Here is a 23,336-nt window from a genome sequence, read left to right on the forward strand (position 1 = left end):
TGATAGAGTATGGCAATTGGCCCCGGATATTTGGGTAGTGCCAGCACCAGTTGCAGGATCAGCTCTGAAGTTGGCTGACTTCAGGCGCAAGATCATCAAGAAGCTTGGTGCTGCCCCAGTGCCTGCTCCTGCAAATGCTAGTGCTGTGAGGGAGCAGAGTCCCACTTTGGTTTCTCAAAGTTCTTTTTTTGGTTTATCTGAGGACTTGGTCCACGATGAAGACCTGCCTCACGAGAGGATTCAGGGACTCCTGGAGCAGGAACGTGACCGGGATCCAACCTTGGACATGGACCGTGACTGAGAGCAGCCACGACAAGGAGTCTTTTTGTGCTTGCTGATGTAAAGCTTTGTCACCTCGCAGTCCCTGATAGCCTTTCGGTTCATCAACGCACAGTCACTGCAGGCTTTGGAGTTGTGGCCCGACCCCAGACAGCACAATCATAGCTTAGGGGATCTGATGGAGGATCGCGTTTTACCATATAAATAAATAACTATCGACCCATGCAGCATGAAGGCCCCTGTATAGGCCCCACCAAATACAACCTGGAAATGTGCTAACTTGATCATTTTTATCTTACACAGTCACTAGTGCCATAGTAGCTCACACCTCCCTTGACACATCCACATAGGCCCAAGGCCAGTGCCTCAGTTCTTATCCTCCTCAATAATAAAATCTCCTAGGCCCCACTGATCTCATATATGAATTACTCTTGTGCCCAACACTGCGAGGGAGCTTGGCCAACCACAAAAACTTTCCAGTTGCAAGAATAGCCAATATCACACATAGACGAGACCAGCTGGAACATCTTCGGTATTTCACAAGTATTATTTGCTTCATTTTTATATTATGAACCTTTCCGAGCTTTCTCAAATGTAACTAAAGACAGCATCTTGCCTCGACAACACCTGTTTCAAATTCCGCTTTCATGTACACGTTCCGAGAAATGTATGATAAAAATATGATTTGTTCATAAACTGACGTCAAGCATGGCTGACCATCCGATCAAACACCTGCCCACTGTGAAACCTCTGTGAAACCACTTCTGTGTTAGCAACACAACTGTAGGCGTGCAGTCAAGAACCTGCGTCAAATGTGGTTTCATAGTTCGGTCTCAAACAGGTATAAAAAGCCAACACCACAGTGGGCGCCCAGAACTCTTTTGCAGTGCCTTGCACGCTGTGGGTTCCCGGCCGGCCGTATATCTGCATTGGGCTTAGGAAACCTTCTTTCAGGTGGTAGAGCCCAATTGAGATAACATTTTTCCTTTTTAGCCTCCTCTCTTATGCTAGATTTTTCATCCTCCCCCAATTCATTGCATTTAATGTACTTTTAAATTGTAATTCTTGGATGATCAGTTTTCTCATTTCAGGATTGCCTTCTAGGCACCCGTATGTTTATTGATAAGTATTTTGTGCTGCTATTTCTGACTGATTGCAACTGTGATCTTAATATTCTCTCAAGCTAATGAATAGATGAATATATTTCTGTTGCTGTGTTAATGACTTAGTAAATAAAGTGCCACTCCAATGCAAGGTCTCTGTTTCACACTCGTGTTTATTATTTTTAGACAAACTGTGATTAAGCTGCGGTAGACCACACCAGGAGGGGTTAGAATTACCCTTCTTCAGCTGGCAACCACGACTTCATCGTGCAGACTGTTCCTCCCTGCGGCGGACCTGGGACACTCCGGCGGACTGCCCACGGACCCCCTTCTCTCCCCACTGCCGGCCACTGGGTAAGTCAGGGATATTTTTCATTTTTTGTCCTTGAGTTACTCCGGTCCCTGGTATGTGGTGTGAGTTGGGGTCCTTGGGGTCTCTCTATCTGACTCCTCGCTCCCCTGTAGCGGTCTGTCTTGCCATGATTTGCACCCTCTATGCCTCTGTGTGTGATCATGGCTCTCGAGTTCATTTGTTCATACGTAGTTCTAATTATATTGTGTATTTTGGTTCAAGGTTACAGTCCTCTAATGTGGTTCAAGGTTAAACGTCCTCCATTTTGGGCTCGAGGTTAGAGTCCTCTATTGTGATTCGAGGTTAAACGTCCTCCGTTTTGGTTCAAGGTTAGAGTCCTCAATTGTGGTTCGAGGTTGAACGTCCTCTATGTTGGTTCGAGGTTTGAATCCTCATTGTGTTCCCTTTTATATTGACTTTGCATTTGACCGGCTGTTTCTTTTCCTGTTCCTATGGGTTTTACCTACAGTGTGGTTTTCTCTTCCATAGGGTCCCTTTTTCAATGCGTGCTTCCCTTCTTTGCCCGTTTTGTCCTTTCGGATCACATTATTTCACAGGCCTCTCTCCTGTCTTCAGCTCTACCCTTGACGACCTCATTCTGCATGGTTGAGTGTAACATTCTTCTCTTTTATTAAACTCTTTTTCATCGTCGTGTCTTTCCCTGACACTCCATTTTGGCTGCGCAGCTCACTGCATCGAAAAGGGGAAGTCACTTGTGGTTACTTCGCAGCCTTCACCCGCCTTCCACTCCTGTGGTTTCCAGCCCGGCTGCCTTAGCTGCGCTGCCTTCGTTCACCACTTTCTCCCTTTCTCTTCTGATTCCACCCCTTCTTTTCTTTCCTTCTTCTTCCTTTCTTCATCTTGCAAAATAAGCTGCTCTCCCCTTCCTTGCCCTCTCCCTCCCCTTCTCTATGCACTCTCTGCTCTTCAGCTTCGCACCCCCGCCTCCGCCCTTCACCTCCTGTGGTCTCTCTCGTGGTCTCTCTCTCTCTCCTCTGTGCTGCTGACATCTCTCTCCCTCTTGCTTTCTGATCTCTGGTTTTTTCCTCGTAGTGAGAATTCATATCTAGGTTTCTGACTGTACAATATTTATTCACTATGCATCAATTTTATTGTCTCCTCATTTATTTTTCATTAATGTGCTCTGTTTAACGTTTTGCTGTCTTTTTTTATGTGTCATTGTGCTTCATGCTTTGTGCTTGTGTGTTGGTCTTTTAATAACACAGTGCCTAGGTGCTCTTGTCATACATCAGCCCCTGCTACTCCTGTTGCTTCCTTGGCACTTTCACATGCCCAGTAGTCGGGTGCCATGGACACCAGTTAGTTCATCTACCTGTTGCTGCTCTTGACACTTTCACACACAATAGCCGGGTGCCAAGGCTGCCAGTTAGGGGTTGTCTGGACTGCAGTGCTACACCTCTCCACCCCTTACCAGCTGCGTCCCGCCAGGTAGGCTGCCGGCCTTTCACACACTACCCCCTGACTCCTGCTCTTTTCGTTCTGCCTCCTGTCCCACATCATTTTTCCTTGCTTCACCGCTCCCTATCACAGGCGTTTTTTGTCTCCCATTTGCCTTGCAACTGGTAGCCAAACGGGGGATGGTAGTATTCCTACTTCGCTCCTTGCCACCGCCACTGCGCCCTCTCTGACCGTTATGTCCAATATCCCCCCACTTATCATCAATTTCAATATCCATCTAGTGCATGGCACTGCTCTAGCCGTCCAAAACACTACTTTTAATGAACTAACTGAACTCACAGACCATCAACGTGACATCCTCTCTGCCACTTCGGAAATTATGGGGGTCACCTTCACCCCCAATACTCAGGTCCGCTTTTCTACGCTATCCTTGGCTGACTTATTTGCTGCCCGCGCACATACATCTCTGCCGCCATCTCCGGACACCACTTGTCCTGACCTGCTTTGGCCTGACCACTCATCTAACTGTTCTACCATATCCACCCTCCACTCCGCTTCCTGTGAACATTCTGCTCCTTCTGAGTATTCCGCCACCACCCCGATTGTTATTATTACTGACAGGGAATCTTCACTAGACTCCACACATTCTGTGGCCCTATCCGAAGCAGCCTCTATCCCACATCTTGATGCCCCTGCCTCTCCCACACTCTCCGCCTCCGACTCCTATTTTTCATTATACCACGCACATTCTCAAGACCGCCCGGTGCCCCTCTTAAGGGCACTCCTGCACGAGTATTCACGAGACTCTGCATCCCTGCCTGCCCCTGCAAGCCCACCCCATAGCTCCAACTCGATATAAGGGAATGACCGACAACTCCCACAACAATACCCCACCTCAACTCACGGTATACCTGATTAACAATCACGTTGTGGGTCTTTCAGACGGTCACCCCTCTTGCTTTATCCATGTAACACCCTTAACTAGCACTGTCCTTCTCACTATATTCCAAGCATCCTCCGAGATTGTTAAGGCAGAGCTTTACGATTACTTGTGTGCACTAACACGCGCTGCGCAGTTCCTTACTACCCAGGTATCCAAGAGGAAGGAGAAGGGCCCCATCGATCCTGAGCTCCCACCAATCCGTCCTGGCACCTGGGTGTTTGTCCGGAAACACGTCCGACGCTGGAAGGACCCCAAGTTCGAAGGACCTTACCAAGTCATTGATTCCTCACCAATTCACGTTCGGATAGCTGAAAGGAAGGCATGGATCCATCGCCGCGACGTAAGACTCGACCCTGTACCTCAGCAGCACCAGACAAGAGACTAGATGAAGGAAACGACATGCCCTTGGTCCCCCTGAATGAGGACAGCGGCTTCCCTTCCACTGACCCTTCCACTACCGGTGAAGACGAAGATGACACCCACATGCTGCTCCATTTGTACAGCAGCCACGATGCAAAGATATGTATTGGTTCTATATTAATGTTATGTATCATTGTTGGAGTGGCACTAGCAATATTTAATTGGTACATTTTTTTCATCACTGTAAAGGTTTACTTTCCTCACAATGCAGATAGTAACACTGCCATAGCATCTACAACTAATCCCCCAGTACCAGCAGTCACCCATAGCCAACAAAATGCACACAAAAACACACTAGGTCCAACACACCCTGGCAGAGACACCAGCAACGCACACTCTAATAGACATCCCGGACCCCCGACTTCCATCCCGAGTGACAGAGATACTACATACGACAATACCCTGGAGCTAACAATGGCCCCCCCGCTCTCAAACCACAAACACAATGCCCGCCGCCACAACTCCCGCAAATGTAGAATGGCCCTACACAGAGCACGTCGATTCGCTTTCGCAGTCCCCCGGTTCTATACACCAAAAAGGCGCACCCCTACAAAAAATAAACAGGCAGCAACAAATTGGGCCACCGCACTTCACGACACAGTTGTCTACATTTCCAATCAGTATCCCATGCTTGCCTTCCATTCCCCAGGTCCTGTCTACACTGCCGATCAGAATACCATACTTGCCTTCCATTCCCCAGGTCCTAACCAGTCAACAAGTGAGCATGGGGCCCATAACGCCTTACTAGACAACATGTGGTACAGACATGACCACAGTAGGAAAAAAGGCCACTAAGGAGTCATGTTATGTATGTGCACACATCCCACATGCTGTACGCGCAGACAAAATGGTCTTTCCCCAAGAAATCCCACCACCGACTGCCAAATGTCTCCTCCAATTATTTCTTTGCTATATACACGGTCAGATCCAGCTTCTGTCAGCATTAATTGACCCTGTGTATGTGAACACCACAGAATGGGATTATAATTATGTTACGTACAGGGTTGTAACTGACTCATCAGAATATGAGAGACAGATGGAAAACATATACAGGGGAGAAATGCATGTGGATACGATCGCAGCAGTACGGGAATATGGCATATCTTTAAGACAGCTGGGTATGCAACCTTTTCGTCCCCCCAGCAGTATGCGAAGATGCCGCAAAAGTTCACTACGGCCATACACATGAGCTTTCAGGAGGGCACGCAGATTGGCGAATGCCCCTGTAGGGATAGGACCGTACTACGTGTCCGGGCCCATGTCTTTCTTAACAACAAATGGCAGGGTCCACACAACGTAACCTGTAGGGCAACTTCCCTAGGAGCACCTTTTGTAGTGACAAACTGTATGGGGGGGACTGATTGGGACGTTGAGACAGAGTGCAAGCAGATTTGGGCACAGGAGATCAGAAGATATACCTTTGATAAAGACTCATCTTACAAATGGAAAAGGGCATACAAACTAAAATCTCCTCTTCTTTGCTTCCTATGCAATGGTACAGTAACGCCGGTTGCAACACCAGTATCTATAATTGGGACCTCCAAGGCGGCACCTCCAGCCTCATGGACATCTATTGGGCATGCGGAGAACGCCTCTATCTCCAGTTGCCTCCCCAATGGAGGGGCCTATGCACCATGGTCACTGTACACTGTACACAAATTGCATCTGGTTGTCCCGGCATCCAACATCTCCCACGTACATACCCACCCGATGGCAGGTGATGTCACCCTGCTCCACCGCCACAGAAGGAGTGCACAATACTTTGCTAACAGTGCCTTTAGCGAAGTTCCTCAGGAGTTTCGACTTTTCAACGACGCCCAGGAATTCTTCGGGGGCCTGTGGCCAATAAGGCAAACATCAGCTAATGCCCGATGGCTGCAGATGACCCGCTACGAGCTTATGAGGCTCGTCAACAACACCCGAGATGGGTTCAACGCCATAAAAGAGGAACTACACCCATTGAAACTAATGGTTCTAGAACATCGTTATGTTCTAGATCAATTGACTTCTATGGACGGTGGAGTCTGAGCTAAAATAGGAAAAAGCTGCTGCACATTCATTCCATCGAATGATGCAGACAACGGAATGCTCTCCAAGGCTATTGAGGACTTGGGCAATTTGGGAAAGAAGATGCGCGAGGAGGGAGGTGCCGAAGCAGACGTCTTTAGTAATTGGTTTAACTTTAACTTTGACTGGATGCCTTCATTGCTGTCTGCTATCTTGATAATTTGTCTGCCTATTTTCTGCATTTTGATGCTAGTGTGTTGCTGTATACAGATCTTGAGTAAGTGTGTTGAGAAATTCAGGACCAAGGTAGTAGGAATGAATTACGCTAGCACAGGGATTTACCAAAAAACACAGTATGAGGACAGGGACCGTGTCCCAGGGGATGGGGATGGGATGCAATTAGAAATGATTGAGCTTGCAGCACCTGACGCTCACTACGATATACCTACAGCTCCCCCACTTCCTCCAGGTAGATACACCATGAGAGAGGGCCCTGCCGCTGCCCCATACGAATGCCTGGTTGACAGGTCAGATGGAGAATATGCTGAAATAAGGGAAAAACAACAGGGCACATACAAGTGCTGCGTTAATGACACGCCCTGGATGCCCCCACTAGCAGAAGGGTCACCAAGATACTTTGTAAGAAGTGTGTTCAAAAATGAACAAGAGGAGAGAAATGATGGAGGATCGCGTTTTACCATATAAAAAATAAATATCGACCCATGCAGCATGAAGGGCCCTGTATAGGCCCCACCAACTACAACCTGGAAATGTACTAACTTGACCATTTTTATCTTACACAGCCACTAGTGCCATAGTAGCTCACACCTCCCTTGACACATCCATATAGGCCCAAGGCCAGTGCCTCAGTTCTTATCCTCCTCAATAATAAAATCTACTAGGCCCCACTGATCTCATATATGAATTTCTCTTGTGCCCAACACTGCGAGGCAGCTTGGCCAACCACGAAAACTTTCTACAGTTGCAAGAATAGCCTATGTCTTACATAGACAAGATTAGCTGGTACATCTTCGTTATTTCACAAGTATTATTTGCTTCATTTTTATATTATGAAACTTTCCGAGCTTGCTCAAATGTAACCAAAGACAGCATCTTGCCTCGACAACACCCGTTTCAAATTCCGCTTTCATGTACACGTTCCAAGAAATGTATGATAAAAATATGATTTGTTCATAAACTGCGGTCAAGCATGTCTGACCATCCGACCTTCCTTGAACCAGACTTCAAGGAAGTTTTTCTGGAAAAATCTCTGTTTGCACATACTCGTTCTAAGAACATGAGGGATATTTTAAAACCGGTATCATCACAATTTACCTCGACATTCAAGGGAATGAGAAAATGTTTTAATTGCGGACAATGTTAAAATGTCATTTTGGGGAACACCTTGGATCATCCATATTCCGGGAAAACAATTAAACTCAAACACAACTCAGACTGCAACACGGAAGGAGTCATTTATGCAATACGCTGTCCATGTGGCTTGATTTACGTGGGAAGAACTTCATGAAAAATCAAAACACGTATCATAGAACACAAAAGCATGATACGCAATCAGAACAGACACTCCTCTTTGGCAGCAAATTGGTTAGACATGTCACATACCATTCCCCAATTCAGATTCACTATTTTAGAATCTGTGAAACACAGATCAGGCACTGATTTCAATACACAGTTAGCCCAACGAGAAACCTTTTGGATTAAATTCCTTGATACGATTATTCCGAAAGGGTTAAATGATCATTATGAACTGCTATGTTTTTTATAAGAATGTGTAGATCTGTTTATTCAGATATTCAAATTTAATTCTTGTGACACTATTTATGTACATCCGTACTTGCACCCACTATCACTCGTCTCTATTCACTGGCACAGCTCAATTCATTTCTATTTGCTATACTCTGGAGGTTCAGTTTTCTCCTCTTTTTACTCTATTGTCTCATTTTGTCACACCTTGTTTACACACGTCAACTTACACAATGATTCTTTTTTTGGAAAGACATCCTTTGTATTGTTATGTTGCTGATGCGACATAATTCTTCATCTGGTTCACTGTTAGCTTATTTGAGTCACTACTCGGGCGACTCTCATCACTTATTTCTATGTGTTCACCTCATTGGGGGCGCATTGACATCAATAAAGTTAGTTGTAATGTGTTGGTATGGAACGTACATCTTTAAGAGCTGGGATTCGGACCTTGATCACGTGGGGCGTACGGACGTTATACACACGTCGTTTCAATGACGTCTCATATCGGATTCAAACACTCGAAGGGGAGAAGGAGTGTTACGAGCATTTCTCAGATTAGATTTGGTAAGTGACACCGGTGGATTCCTTTGAAAACACGGGTAAAATATTATAGAGGGACAGTTGATCACATTCTCTCTCTTTCACATTCAGAACATCAATCAAGTTTCTTCTTCTTCAAGAATTGCTGTAGTATCAGCGTGGCAGGTAACACTATATAATACACTATTATTTACTATACTATTTACACATATCATGACGTTTTGTCCATTCAGGAAGGGATTTGTCCTTGTGCGATAGGTTCAGAAATTCTTGAGGCAATTGAACGTTTTTGAAATCACGGATGAGTTTCCACAGGTATTTTACGAGACGCTTTTAATGGCATGATTAAAGCTGACGGAGAATCATGCTTTCACAATTATTTAGGAGGGCTGCACTGCTTGGAACCATCCATATCTTTTATACAAACTCAGTATCCTCGAGGTGGCTTAAGTCACACGGCTATAACTATAGTACTAGATGTTTTTCTGTTTCATTCACCGGTCTTTCTTTTATTCATTCACTTTGTTTTCATTCTCCTACACTTTGGGCATAAGGTTTTTTCACTTTAATAGACTTGTTCGACAGTGGCAGCAAGTACAGATATTTGAGTTTAATCCATTGGCGGACTGTTCTTACTCAAAATATATTTTCTCTGTGTTCCAGCTGGTGGCTACAGATACGACATGAACATGTGTTACCTATTTTGAAATTTTAAGCCCCTGAAGAAGGGTTATACCCGAAATGCATAGGGTCTTGTGTTACCATTCATTATCAGTTCAGATGTCATAGTTCAACATATGATTTATGTATTGATTCTGTTTACATTTGTTGTAATGTAACTTTTTTCCAGAACTCTGATGAGGATTGGCATATTCATGAAAATAAGAAATGAATAAATATGAATGCCTTTGATTACATGAAATATATAATCTCTGAGTTTGTATTGTTATAAATATTAAAAGAAGCCCTAGGGACTTGAAAACAGTGCGCTGTGTGATGGGCACGGAGGTTTCCGTACCTTGCACCATATCATAGTTCTCAAGTCCATATAGGCTGGACCCTAAGCACACAGCAGCACACTTCTGAATACATTGAGTACTATTTTTAGATTAGTTTAAATTTACTTCACTCAGGAGTGCAGATTGGTACCCCAATCCTGACCATTCGATCAAACACCTGCCCACTGTGAAACCTCTGTCAAACCACTTCTGTGATCTCTGAGTTTTAGCAACACAACTGTAGGCGTGCGGTCAATAACCTGCATCAAATGTGGTATTATAGTTCTGTCTCAAACAGGTATAAAAAGCCAACACCCCAGTGGGTGCCCAGAACTCTTTTGCAGTGCCTTGCACGCTGTGGGTTCCAGGCCGGCTGTATATCTGCTTTGGGCCTAGGAAGCCTTCTTTCAGGTGGTAGAGCCCAATCTAGATAACATTTTTCCTTTTTAGCCTCCTCTCTTATGCTAGATTTTTCATCCTCCCCCAATTCATTGCATTTAATGTACTTTTAAATTGTAATTCTTGGATGATCAGTTTTCTCATTTCAGGATTGTCTTCCGCACGTTTATTGATAAGTATTTTGTGTTGCTATTTCTGACTGATTGCAACTGTGATCTTAATATTCTCTCAAGCTAATGAATAGATTAATATATTTATGTTGCTGTGTTAATGACTTAGTGAATAAAGTGCCATTCCAATGCAAGGTCTCATTATTTTTAGACAAACTGTGATTAAGCTGCGGTAGACCACACCAGGAGGGGTTAGAATTACCCTTCTTCAGATCCATCACAGATATTTGTTTGCAACAGTCCCTTACAGGGCTCAAAACCTGTTGTTTTAGGGAGTGACATCTCTTGCACAAAGTGCAGGAATTTGGAGTTTAATGTCCGAGAAGGACGAAAAGGAAGCAATCCATGTCTGGTGGCAGGGAAAGAAAGGAACTGCAGCATTAGGGTGATCTCCCCCCAACATATTGCCTTCCTCCTCTACTTTTCTGACCTTGTTTTTGTTGGTATTAGGACTCTGCACACTTTACCACCCTAACCAGTGTTAAAGTGTGTGTGCTCTCTCCCCTAAACATGGTAACATTGGTTCATCCCCAATTGGCATATTTCATTTACTTATAGGTCCCTAATAAAGTGGTACGACATACACCCAGGTCCTGTAAATTAAATGCAACTAGTGGACCTGCAGTACTGGTTGTGCCACTCACTTAAGTAGCCCTTTACCCATGTATCAGGCATGCCATTGCAGAGCCCGTGTGTGCAGTTTAGATTGCCACGTTGCCTGGCAAAATGAACCTTTTGCCAGCCCCAAACCTTCCATTTTATACATATAAGTCACCCCTAAGATAGGCTCTTGGCAACCGAGAGGGCAGGGTGCAATGTATTCAAAAGGCAGGACATGTACTTTTAAGTTTTACATGTATTAGCAGTGAAAAACTCTCAAAGTTGTTTTTCACTGCTACAGGGCCTATCTCTCCCATAGGATAACATTGGGATTCCTTATTAAATTTTTTTCCAGTCTGGTGTCTCTGGAATCACTTTTTAAAATCCAAACTTATGGTTCAGTCAGATTTTAAGTTGCAATTCTGAAAATGCCCCTTTTAGAAAGTTGGCATTTTCTTGTGTTAGCCATTTGGTGCCTATAGCCTGTCTCTGATCACATGGCTGAGCGTAGTTGGCAGCTGGGGTTTTTGCATTCTTCCTAGACAGCCACATACAATAGGTAGGTGTGTCTCAGTGGATCATCTCTGGCAGGATGGGAGGGAGGAGCTGGGCACAACCTCATTTACACCTGAATAGGACGTGTCCTGTCCACAGACAAAAGGTTGCATGCCACCCTGTAGTGAGTCTGGAGCCAGGACATGAAGGAAGGACCTCTGTGTACTTGAAAGGCATTTCTTTGAAGTCTCCCCCACTTAATGGCACCACTGGGTATAAGTACTGGACCTCAGACACCACCACCACCATACTTTGCCAGGAAGGAGGACTGTTGTGCTGCTGAAGGACTGACACTCTGCTGGACCGCTACTCTGATGGACTCCTGCATTGCTGTGCTGATCTGCTGCCTGGGTGAGAAGGACTGGACCTTCAACACTTGGCCCCAGCACCCAGAGTGTCTCCAAGGGCTAGTTGGCTGGCCTCCTGATCTGAAGCCTCAGGAACATAACAGGCTTCCAATCCTTGCACCTGGACTCTGCCATCTGTGAGTCTATTCTGCCAGTGGTGCCACCCCAGTTCTGGACCATTAGAAGCTGGCCCAAAGGTGCTTGCAGTGGAAATGAACACATCTTTGCTGCTGAGCGACGCATCCCTGAGCAGAACCGACACACCACATTGGCTGAGCGGCGCATCCACGAGCAGAACCAGTGCATCGCCGTTGTTGGATGGATAGGACCCATTGCAAAAGATTTGCATCACTGCCGCATCCCGCATCCTGGGACTGACGTGTCCCTTTTGAAACGGCCACAGCATGATGCTTTTCTCTGCTCAAGTTCTTTGCATCCTTCGTTGATGGCAGCCTCGATGATGGCTGAAATTCCGCACCGCAACCGTTCATCGGAACTGACAAATTGCCTTGGATGCGCCTCACACCCTCGAAACTGGACTTCGCATCGCAAGCCCCATCGACAGGATCCTCGACATCAACGCATCAGGACCTTGTACCACAGCCTCGCAGTATCTCGGAACTTATGCACTGCCTCTGTTCCACGGTGCTTCTTTGACGTGGATCCATGCAATGCTCCACACCCAGGGTGTAAGGTACTTTGTTGAGGGAGCCTAACTGGGTCCCTGAAGCTAGCCTGTGGTCGGCCTGAACTTGTGGCTTTGTCCCAGTCCGGCACGACCAGATATCCCTCATTAGCGCTTTGTGCTTTTTGGCACTATTTTCCATTATAAACTTTAAAATTCAATATCTCCAGTTCTACTAATTGGATTATTGTCGTTTTAGTCTTGTTTTATTTAATAAAGTCTACTATATTTTTCTAAATATGATGTCAGATCTTTTTGTGTGGTATTTTCACAGTTTTACTGTTTGAAGTGTTGCACAAATACTTTACAAGTATGTTGAGCACGACCGCTATGTGCCAAGCTAACAGAGGGGGAGCTTAGGTTCATTTAGGGTTTGCATGCCTCTTATCCTGACTAGGACTGGGATTGCTGCATGACCAGGGTTCATAGTGCAGTCAACCAACAACCCAATTTCTCACAGGAAATTACGTCAGCGCATGGGAGTGGTGCATATATAGGCTTTGCACATCTCTTAGCCTTTCATTCTTCTGAGGTTGATAACATGAGTGCAGTTGGATAACGATGAATATCAGTCATTCGGCGCCAAGATTCCCAAAGGCTGAACGTATGTTTTACAAACATATACCTGTTATGTTTGGGAACTGTGTTGCAATACTCACCCTTCTGCCCTTGGCTCCTTTTTCTCCTCTACTCCCATGAGCTCCAAGTGGTCCCTGGAAAAGTGTAAAATAGAGAAGGGGTTAAAAGAGTCCAGATAACAGAATGGTGGAATACTTCCCAAGACCTACATTAGCAGCAGAGTGGTCACACCACATACCCCCCACCCCATCTCACTAAAACTCAACCAACAGCTTTCCCTACGTCACCTACACCCATCCATGCCTCCGGCACTCACACTCTATTTGATCCACCTAATAAAATCAAATATATTAACAGTGGATAATTAAAAAACTTCAAGCACAAAACAACTGGGCAATTAATGATATCCCACTTTACAACCAATGGGATACGTTGCTAAACCTGTCTTCCATCGAAATTAATAAAGAAGTCAACCTGTTGAAAAAAGGAACCCATGCTTTCTGACGAACTGATGAAAAAGAAACAAGCACTTAGAAGGGTTAAACGGTGCTGGCGCAAAAATGAAATGCCTACAGAGCACACCAACTATCTTACCTTGCCCTAACAGGCCCATAACAAAAAACAAAGGAAGTAAATAGTATTTTTTTCTTCACATAGCTAAGTAATGCACACATTTGTTCTGGAGAACTTTTCTAAATAGTTGGGGAACACCAAAAACCTATATCTGAAGACAGCACTTTCTCACCATTTCAGTCACTGTGTGAAAAATGGTCCCCTTTCAGCGAAAAAATTATAAAAATCAGGGATGAAATTTCCTTGAGAACTGCCAAGTTGTGTAAGCCAAATGGAGTCTTCAACCACTCATTAAAACACTCCAAACTAAATACTTCCTACAAATCAATTTAGATAAAATTACTGCAATAACAACCATTTTTACACTTTCATTAATGCTAGAAATAATGCCATAAGAAGCAAAGATTGAATCTATAATTAAAAAACATAATTAGACCATTCCACCCTCCCTTAAAAGCCCAAACATAACCAACCTTCATTGGCAAAAGCACCAAAAGCAATCCAACTACTCGTTCATAGTGCCAGAGAATGACCTCATACATCCATCAACTTAATGCCACTGGAACACAAACAAGACCTTACATCACATTACTATAACGCTGGATGTATCGTCCTCCAAGTACAATGTAGTTTGCTGCCTAATAATTGGAATAGATAATTGAACATTAAAATTACTGTTAGCATCCTCATGCAACCAAATTCTCACGAGCCAGTCCTTACTAGACCTTTGGCACCTTGGCATCCTAAATGTCGCTAATCTTGGGAGTGTGATGACACTGAATTGATCACGTGTCGGGAGGGCCACCAGGCAGATCCTGAATGTTGAGAAAGTGATTACTAGGCCTCCGTTGGGTGTTTTGCATTCAGGGTTAGGTTCTCTCTCTGCCCATGGGTGCACACTAGCTATGGCTTCCCACTCTATGGATTTGAATGGCTGTTTGTGAACCAGCATAGGCGAAGAGAGCAGCAGTAGGTCATACATGTTTAGTAAATACAACTGTGCTGCTCTGTCTCCCTGGTACAATGCAGAACAGCAACTTTTGTTGTTGTATAGCGTTGTGCAATTTGTTTACTAAATCTACCCCATGGAGGTTAGCCACACTCCCCATTTTATAGTGCGGCCATGCCATGACCATCAGCTTTGTAGGACATCTTGAAAAGCAGAGTAGAAGAGAAGTGCACCTGGTACTGGCCTCTGTCAAACTACATTGCAGGTTGCGTAGGTTTCCTCTAACTCAAATTCTCATCTTACTTCCTTCCAGCCACTGTCCTGCCTTCCTCTTTTGGAGGTCATTGCCTTCTCCAATTCCTTGCATGGGGGATGAATCACAGATGCCAAGCCTTCTGCTATGCCAGTCTTCACTAGCCTTCTGGCACTTGAATTAGGCATATTGTTCTATGGCATATTTTTATTGTATTCAACTGGTTTTGTTTTTTGTTCTTAAAGAACTCCAGTGTTCCTCTCCTCCCTACCCCATCGTGGAATGCAGCATGATCAACCCCACCACCCACAATATATTTTTAGGTCTAGCCAAGACATTTTGATTATACTAACATGATATGTAAAATATACTACCTTTATTGGACTGTCAGCTACCTCTCTTCCTCCATTGGTCTGTTGTGTCATTCACGTTTTGCTTCTTCCCACTACAGCACGCAGCATTGGGCATGGGTCTGCCTACTTCAGCCACTGGCTAATGTCACTTTGGGTGACAGCATTTAGCCCTTTTACAGGGAGCGCATCCACACACAAGGGAGTTCCTTTCAGTTCCAGTATTTTTGTTGTTACTTTATTAATTATGTTACTGTTGTCTTTGTTTGTAAAGCTTAATGCAATAGCAGGATGCTTTCTCCCAGATGTGAGCACAGGGCACAATACAGCTTTATCAGTTTATGTCTCTTTTCAATGTTGTTGTAAATTCCTTTAGTAGTGGCCTTTGCTTATCTGACTTCTGCTTTTCACAATATAAAAGCAGCTTACATGAACTCTGAATAAAAGCTTGTGATGGTGCTCTATTTTTGCAACATTGTCTATCTGTCATTTATCTTCTCTTTCTTTCTTTCCTTTCCATTTTTCCTTCTTTCTTTTTTCTTTATTGCCTTCCTCTATATATTTCTATCTATCTGTCTGTCTGTCTGTCTGTCTGTCTGTCTGTCTGTCTGTCTGTCTGTCTGTCTATCTATCTATCTATCTATCTATCTATCTATCTATCTATCTATCCATCAACTTTCTATTTTTCTTTCATTCTTTCATTCTTCCCTTCCTTATTCTGTCTTGCCATTTTCCTTCTTTATTTTCTTTTCTTTCTCAAAGGCAAGAGGCTGGCAGCAAATTCCAGATCGATTGTTTTTTTAAGTACTTGTTAGACAAGACCTATTGATTTTACTAAACATATATGTATAACATTGTTACGTATAGAGGTTTTCAGCTAGACTTCATCCATTAGTCTGTGGTTGTGTCATTCATATTTTTCTTCCACCCACTCCAGCATGCATCAACAGTCCAGATGTCAACCCACTTCAGCCATTGGCTGACTTCAGAATGAGTTACTGCTTGCTGCCCTTTCACAAGTAGGACATCCACATACATCTCTTCAGTGCCAGGGAGTACTATGTTAATGTGTGCATTTTTTTTAGAACAAAATTAATCTTTTGCCTTATGCCAAAGGCACGGCAACTCCCTGAACAATAAAGTTATGCAACAACCATTGTAAAACAAAACAAAAATTGCCAAAAAGCTGGTGCCCAATGACAGACCTATTGGCTTAGCCAATGCTTGTTTATTTTGTTCAGTTTGTATAGCTCAAACTCAGTCCAAGGGCAATAAAGAGGTATAGATGAGCACCAGTTCCATTACACAAGGTCAGTTTCATTTTTTTATGTACATTGAGAGTAGGTGATTTTCCAAGAATCACAGGGTGTTGAGCCAGCTCCAGGACTCAAACCTAGTTCTCCAGTTCCAAAGTGGGAAGCTCTGGCTGTGAAGGGATCTTATTTCTAGAAGTATTTCTCCATTGCCACCGTGGCCACATGCGCGACTTCACTCCTGGACGTGACAACACCGGAGCATACAAGGTGCCATCCAGCACACTGACGTCAACTCCTGGAACTTTTTCCACATCCTGTCAAAGAGTATGCAGAGGAACCAAGAGCAGCAACAACAGCAATAAATATAGCATGTGATATGGTCGCAGACCTTAGGATCTTTTTAACCATGGCGCCTACTCAGAAGGTAGGAGGGAAGGCGGTGGCAAGAAGATTAGGTATCTGCTAAAGATATAGATACCAAAAATAAGTAACTTTTTTCATTTGATGGATAATTCTTTCCAGTGTGCACATTAATTATTGATGTAGCGTTTAAAAGTTTGAGAATTGTAGGGGTGCGCCATATTCACTGTTAGTCGGCACCCGTATATAACCAAATGTGTATTCAGGGATTTCGTGTGCAATGTATTACAACTGTATAACCTATATCGATTTTAAGTAGAAGTGCTAGCTATGTACAAGCACATGGTAAACGTATTAGAGAAATGTATAGTGTTTAGCTACGGGAAATGCAATGTGGTGTTAGAAATGTGTACCCCAGACTTCGTGTCTGTAGTTTGTTTAGGTTGACCACACATGAAAGAAAGACGTAAATGTCAATACTGTGATTGAAACCTGCTTGTGTAACCGAAGTAGTGGCCAGAATTCGCATATATCGTTGAGGCGAAAGGCCTGGTATTTTCTTATGTTAGCCAAGGGCAATAGGCCAAAAAGGATTTATTCCAGTAGAGGTTTTAGGCTGTAGTAAATTGCAACTTAAAAGATGTGAAGAATGTCTGCTTTGCATGATCTCACCCCAGGTGCAAGGACAGTTGCTCGTTAGTAGAGAAGCTCTTTGTTCATAATTTGAATTATGTAGAGAAAACCAGACATGGGAGTGTATTGGAATGTGCCAATCGTAACTCCTAGTGCGGATGGCGTCTGGGACTCAAGGCCAAGCGATGGACGATGGAACTGGACAGCGCTCTGTGGAAAAGTACTGAAAGACGACCCCGGAAGGAGAGGAGGCGCAAAGGGCGTGTTCGGAGACTTGGGGTACTGTATTAGGGACAGCGCCCCGAGGGTGGAGGCAGAGCAGAGCGGGGCAGCCCAAAGCAGAGGACGGCTAGGCGAAGGGTAGAGGGGGCAACTTAGACCAAGCTCTCTAAGTGAGGACTTCTTATGAAGTTTCACTCTGACACCTTTTATTCTGATGAGGGTCTCAAGGGATTGCTATGTAGGGATATCACCTAGTACAGAGTAGGGACAGAGATGGTATGGTTCAGTGTCCCTAGTATCGACATTTGCTTGGTAGTGTTCTACCTCATGCTTTTAGAGATTGTACTTTTAGTTATTTTTAGCCGGATGCGGATTCTTCGTAGAGTAGCATTTGTTTTAGTGCCTATGTACTTGTTGTGCCTCGTGTTGAGGACTTTGTATCTCCAAATCTTTATGTTGATAATAAAAACCAGAGAGCCAAGAGATTAAGTTTCGAGTCTTTGATTACGGAAAATTGCAGACTGTAATTGTGATAACGGTGATTTTCCCTCCATGTTATCAGGCAAGTAAAAAGTTCCATCTGACCAGAGTGGGTTCCAGTAGATAATTGCGAGATACTAAAATAGGCCGGAGCAGTTGGTAGCAAACGAGGATGGTTTCTTACTGATAGCGAGGGAAGATTAGATAAGGATAAGTGACCCTTGAGGCCCAAGAGACGATAAGTGATGCTGAATCATCAGATGGCGAGCAGCAGACGGCGGCAGATGAGCATCGACGGCGAGTAGCAGCACGGCCGAAAGCAGCAGTTCCAGGAGTGAGTATGAAAATGAGATGTTGTAGATTGCGGTGTTGATTTGTTGTGTGATGTCTTGCGGAGTTGTTGTGTATGTCGTGTGATTGTGAGATCAGGCTGTGAGCGCGCGCAGCCCGGGAATTGTGGTGTAGAAGACACCCGAGATAGATTTTGTTGACCACCCAAAGGAGATCGTGAGGTACCATCGATCACCTGGACTGAGATAGGGGGAGCGAATGCGTGTGTGTATGGCAACTTAACGCTGGTCGTGGGTTGTGGTGAGCAGATCGGAGTGTTAGTAACCTATCAGAGGCGTTTTTGTCTGGCCGGACGGGGGCAGACGGGCGCCAATCGAGGTCAACAAGGTCGAGAGACTGTGGACGGACAGTCAGAGGCTGTGGACGGACAGCCAGAGAAATAACTTAATTGGTTATTTCAGTGTATGAATGGGACGTGAGTAAGCGTGAAACGAGTTTGGAGAAGGGAACTGCTGCGAACGAAGGAAGGTGACGTCAGAGGGTGTCGCGCTGTGATAGGCCGGTTGGTGTGAGTCGCGCTGTTATTGGAGGATTTGAGAATAAGAAGTAAATAGAGCGCGAGATCGAATTTGCTCATTATGAAGTGTCTTAGGGCTTTGCGAGAGTTGTGTAGAGGTGATAGGCATGTGGTTGTCCGCGGGGGAGAAGAAGCTCCTCCCGAGGATACACCGGCACATTACATGGCACAGAATGTGGGGTTACATACTATCGTTTGGATCGAGAATTGGCATAAGGTTACACAAGGTGAAGGGGAATTAGCTTTCCCGAGGTACGGCTCATTTAGATTAGCGGTGCTGTACCAACTGAAGACGGTGATGGGGTCCTTAAAACCCTTGCCAAGACCAGCACAGTTTGAAGCATTACATGCGTGGATCCGAGCAGCGCATGATAAGGAAAAGGGAAGAAGTCAGGAGAGGATGAGGAAGTCGATTAGGGCGTTTCAGGATGCCAAATGGGACGCAGCAGAGAAAAGATGGAGAGTGCAGACAATTGAGGAAGCGAAACTGTATCCCGCGATAATGGAGGAGACGGGGATAAGGAATGGGAAAGCACAGAAAGAGGATAGTGATTCTGATGATGATATATTGCAAAGATTGCTAGACGAGAGACCACCCCCTTATAACCCGGATGAGGCAGATGATAGGTGGAGCGAGAGAGAGGAAACTAGAAGGGTAACGATCCAGCCCGAGACCCGAGTGGAAGGGTTGGTCTCGTTTGAAACAGCGAGTTCACAGGGTCAGTCGGGGACCAGCCGAAGGATTGAAGGAGAGATGAGGTTACCGGATGCATTGAGGGTACCGGTCACCATTGGACCGATTGTGTCTATATACAGCCCGGAATCAGAGGCGAGAGAGAGGTCCGAACGAGAGGCAGAGAGAACTAGGCGAGAAAGTGGGGAAAGTGAGTTGGAAGGGGCAACGGCCCGACCTCCAAGCCCTGTGCAGTGGAGTACACCATTAGCAGCGGTGTCGGACACATCTAGGGGCGAAGAGGACGAGAGACCGGTGAGGCCGAGGACTCCGATGGAGTCGAGACCAGATTTGGGGTCATGGGTATCACCCAAGAAGCAAATGAGCTGGAATATGGGCCGAGCGGGGACAACCCCAGTTGCCTTTAAGAGCCATTCTGCTCCCTTAGAACTACCGGAGGAAAGGAGAGAGCAGGAATCGGAATGCGAGTATGATGAGGGACGTGGAGCAAGTTGTCAGGTGTTGAAAGGAGCCTTGAAGGCAGGAATGATAGATGTAGTAAGACTTAAAGCAGAGGCGGATGAAATAATATATGGGAATCTACCTCTGGAGAGAGTATTGACCTATACTCCGGATGAATTGCTTTTTGTGGCAAAGGATGTGACTCGTAAAGCACGAGTGGCACATGAGAAACTGGCGGGTTTGGCTAGAGAATATGGGGTGGATCTATCCAAGACTAGAGCATTACAAGGGAGCCATAGGATGCATTGTACCGAGCGGGAATTGGAAGAGAAAAGGGTGGTTGGTCTAAGGTCACATACGAGGGAACTGATTGTAGCTATGAGAATATGGCTGATGCTCGACAAATGGCAAGAGAAATGGGCTAGGAAAAGGAATTCTAGGGGAGCGAAAGGAGGGAGCTCTGAAGGAGATTTGCAGGAGGTAAAGATCCTTCCTTTGAGAGAGGTGGCGAATGGAGGATATGTGCATGTACCATGGAGCAGGGGGGATTTGGCATCATTTACGAATGATTTTCCCAGGCTCAGGGAGAAGCCTGCAGAGTGGTACAAGCAAGTTGAGCGTTTCGTTAAGATTTCGAAGGTGTTGTGGATAGATCTGAACACCTTATTCGATATCGTAGTTCCGGGAGATCTGTGGCACGCATGTAAAATCGCTGTTGATTGGCCGGACTATGAGCCTGATAGGAACATAGTTACAAATGGTCCGTCGCCCGTGGTAATGAGGCTGTACGATAAGGTAATTACGTGGTTGAAATCGAAGGTTTCACCCCAGGACATCGATTGGGTGAAGATAGACAGGACGGTGCAGGAGCCAAAGGAGACAGTACATGAATTTTATGAGAGGCTTTTGAAGGCTTTTAAGCAGTATAGTGGTTTAGATGAGCTGGAAACGAAGGACATGGGACAGTTTGTGTCTAAGTTTGTGCTGGGTTTGAAACCCGAAGTCAGTCTCATGATACAGCAGCATTTGATCTGTTGGCAGAATAAGCCTGTAGATGAGATCTTGCGGTATGCTAGATACTGCACGGATGAGATTGAGTCCAAGCACAAGAAGATGAAGGATAACTTATTGCTCATTCAGATGCAAGCGGCTCAGGGACCGCCGAATGGGGGTCCAGTGGGGCGAAGACAGGGAAATTATCAGACAGGGAATCAGAATGTGCAGGGTCAGGGAAGGCCGAGACCCGTAGACCCTAGGACAGGAATAGATGTAGCGATCTTGAAGAAGACGACTGCTTGTCACCAGTGTCACCAGGTGGGACACTGGAGGCGCGAGTGTCCCTTGAACCCCTATAATCAGCCGCAGATGGAGGGAGGAATGGGTCAGGTCCCTGGGGCGGAGCAGGTACAGACGGTGACTGTACCGAGAATGATGCAAGGGGGGACAGGCGTCTCGCAGGTGCAGGTTCCCCAGCCACCCAGGATGCAGAACATACAGCAGGGAGCTCGGACTTATTTGCAGATGCCCATGTTCGAAGTGGAAGAGGAGAGGGATGCAGATTTGCTGGCGCAGTTAAGTTTGGGTCAGGACGATGATTGCCTGCTCAGGGCCATACTAGAGGTAGATCAGAAGGGACCCTTTGTGGAAGCCGAACTCGATGGACGCCCTACTACCTTTTTGGTAGATACGGGGGCTACCAGGTCAACCATAAGATCAGCAGTAGTTCCGGGGGTAGCCCTCTCGGGAGAAAGTATACAAGTGGTTGGAGTGGCGAACAAGAGACTAGTTAGCCCCTTGACGGAACCGATTCCCGTCAGGATAGGAACCTTTAGGGATCGACATCAGTTCGTGGTGTGCGATTCTAGTCCTGTTTGTCTGTTGGGAAGAGATTTATTGTGTAAGCTCAATTGCACCATTTACTGTACCCCGAGGGGAGTAGAGGTACAGACCAGAGATGACGATGCGACCTTTAAGGTTGCAAATCAGCAGGGGTGCGTGGAAGTGTACCCGGCTCTGACAGTGGAGGAGCTTCCACAGGACTTGAGGGAGTCAGTTGCGACCGATGTGTGGGATCTAAGCGGAGAGGAGATCGGCTTAGTCAGGGGAGTGGAACCAGTGAAGATACAGGTTAAGCCAAACGCGGAATTCCCGAGAACCCCTCAGTATAAACTGTCGCCTGAGACGATTGCTGGGATCAAACCTGTGATTGAGTCTATGATTAGGCAGGGAATACTGGTGGAGATCATGGGTAGTCCATGTAATTCACCCATTATGGGATTGCAGAAACCAAGTGGGAAGTTTAGGATAGTGCAAGACCTGCGGAAAATAAACGACATAGTTGTTCCATGTTGTCCAGTGGTACCGAATCCATCTGTGATACTGTTCCAGATCCCATGCGAAGCTGGATGGTTCACAGTGATTGACTTGTGTCAGGCATTCTTTTCGATTCCCCTACATGAAGAGAGTAGATTTCTTTTTGCCTTTAGGCTAGAAAATCGTATATTAACGTGGTGCCGTATCCCACAGGGGTATACGGAGAGCCCATCGATTTTCAATCAGCTGTTAAAGAAGAATCTGGAAGGTCTTGTGTTGCCGAAAAACTCTGTTTTGGTGCAGTACATTGACGACCTGCTTGTCGCGTCAGAGACAGAAGACGCTTGCAGGATCGATACCATTGCGTTGTTGAATTTCCTGGGAGAGAACGGTCACAAGGTGTCTCCAAACAAGCTGCAATACTGTTTACCTGAGGTACAGTATTTGGGGCACAGAATTGAAAAGGGTAAAAGGAAGGTGTCTCCAGATCGCATTGATGCGATTTTGAGAATGCCAGTTCCCTCGACGCAGAGGGAAGTTAGAATGTTTTTGGGAATGGTGGGCTATTGCCGCCAGTGGATCCCAAACTTTTCCTTTGAAGCGAAGCCTTTGCAGCGGCTGACGCGAAAGGATGTAAGTGATCCGGTACCATGGGACGACGACTGTTTGAAATCATTTCTGAGGCTAAGAGAAGCCTTATGTAGCGCTCCTGCGTTGGGAATGCCGGATTATAACAAGGCATTTGCATTGTTCTGCTGCGAAAGAGAAGGTTGCGCATTAG

The 23,336-nt window shown here is 45.4% G+C and overlaps 1 long non-coding RNA gene across 1 annotated transcript in view; it reads right to left on the reverse strand.

Moving 5' to 3' along the window:
* Positions 1-23,336, reverse strand: part of LOC146833868 (uncharacterized) — a 108,988-nt gene that overhangs the window by 43,183 nt on the left and 42,469 nt on the right. Inside the window, exon 3 of the long non-coding RNA XR_014960282.1 lies at positions 13,244-13,297. This is a non-coding gene — a long non-coding RNA (uncharacterized LOC146833868). The remainder of the gene's footprint in view (positions 1-13,243; positions 13,298-23,336) is intronic.

This window comes from Triturus cristatus, chromosome 4_2 (genome assembly GCF_964204655.1).
Source record: "Triturus cristatus chromosome 4_2, aTriCri1.1, whole genome shotgun sequence".
Lineage (NCBI taxonomy): Eukaryota > Metazoa > Chordata > Amphibia > Caudata > Salamandridae > Triturus > Triturus cristatus.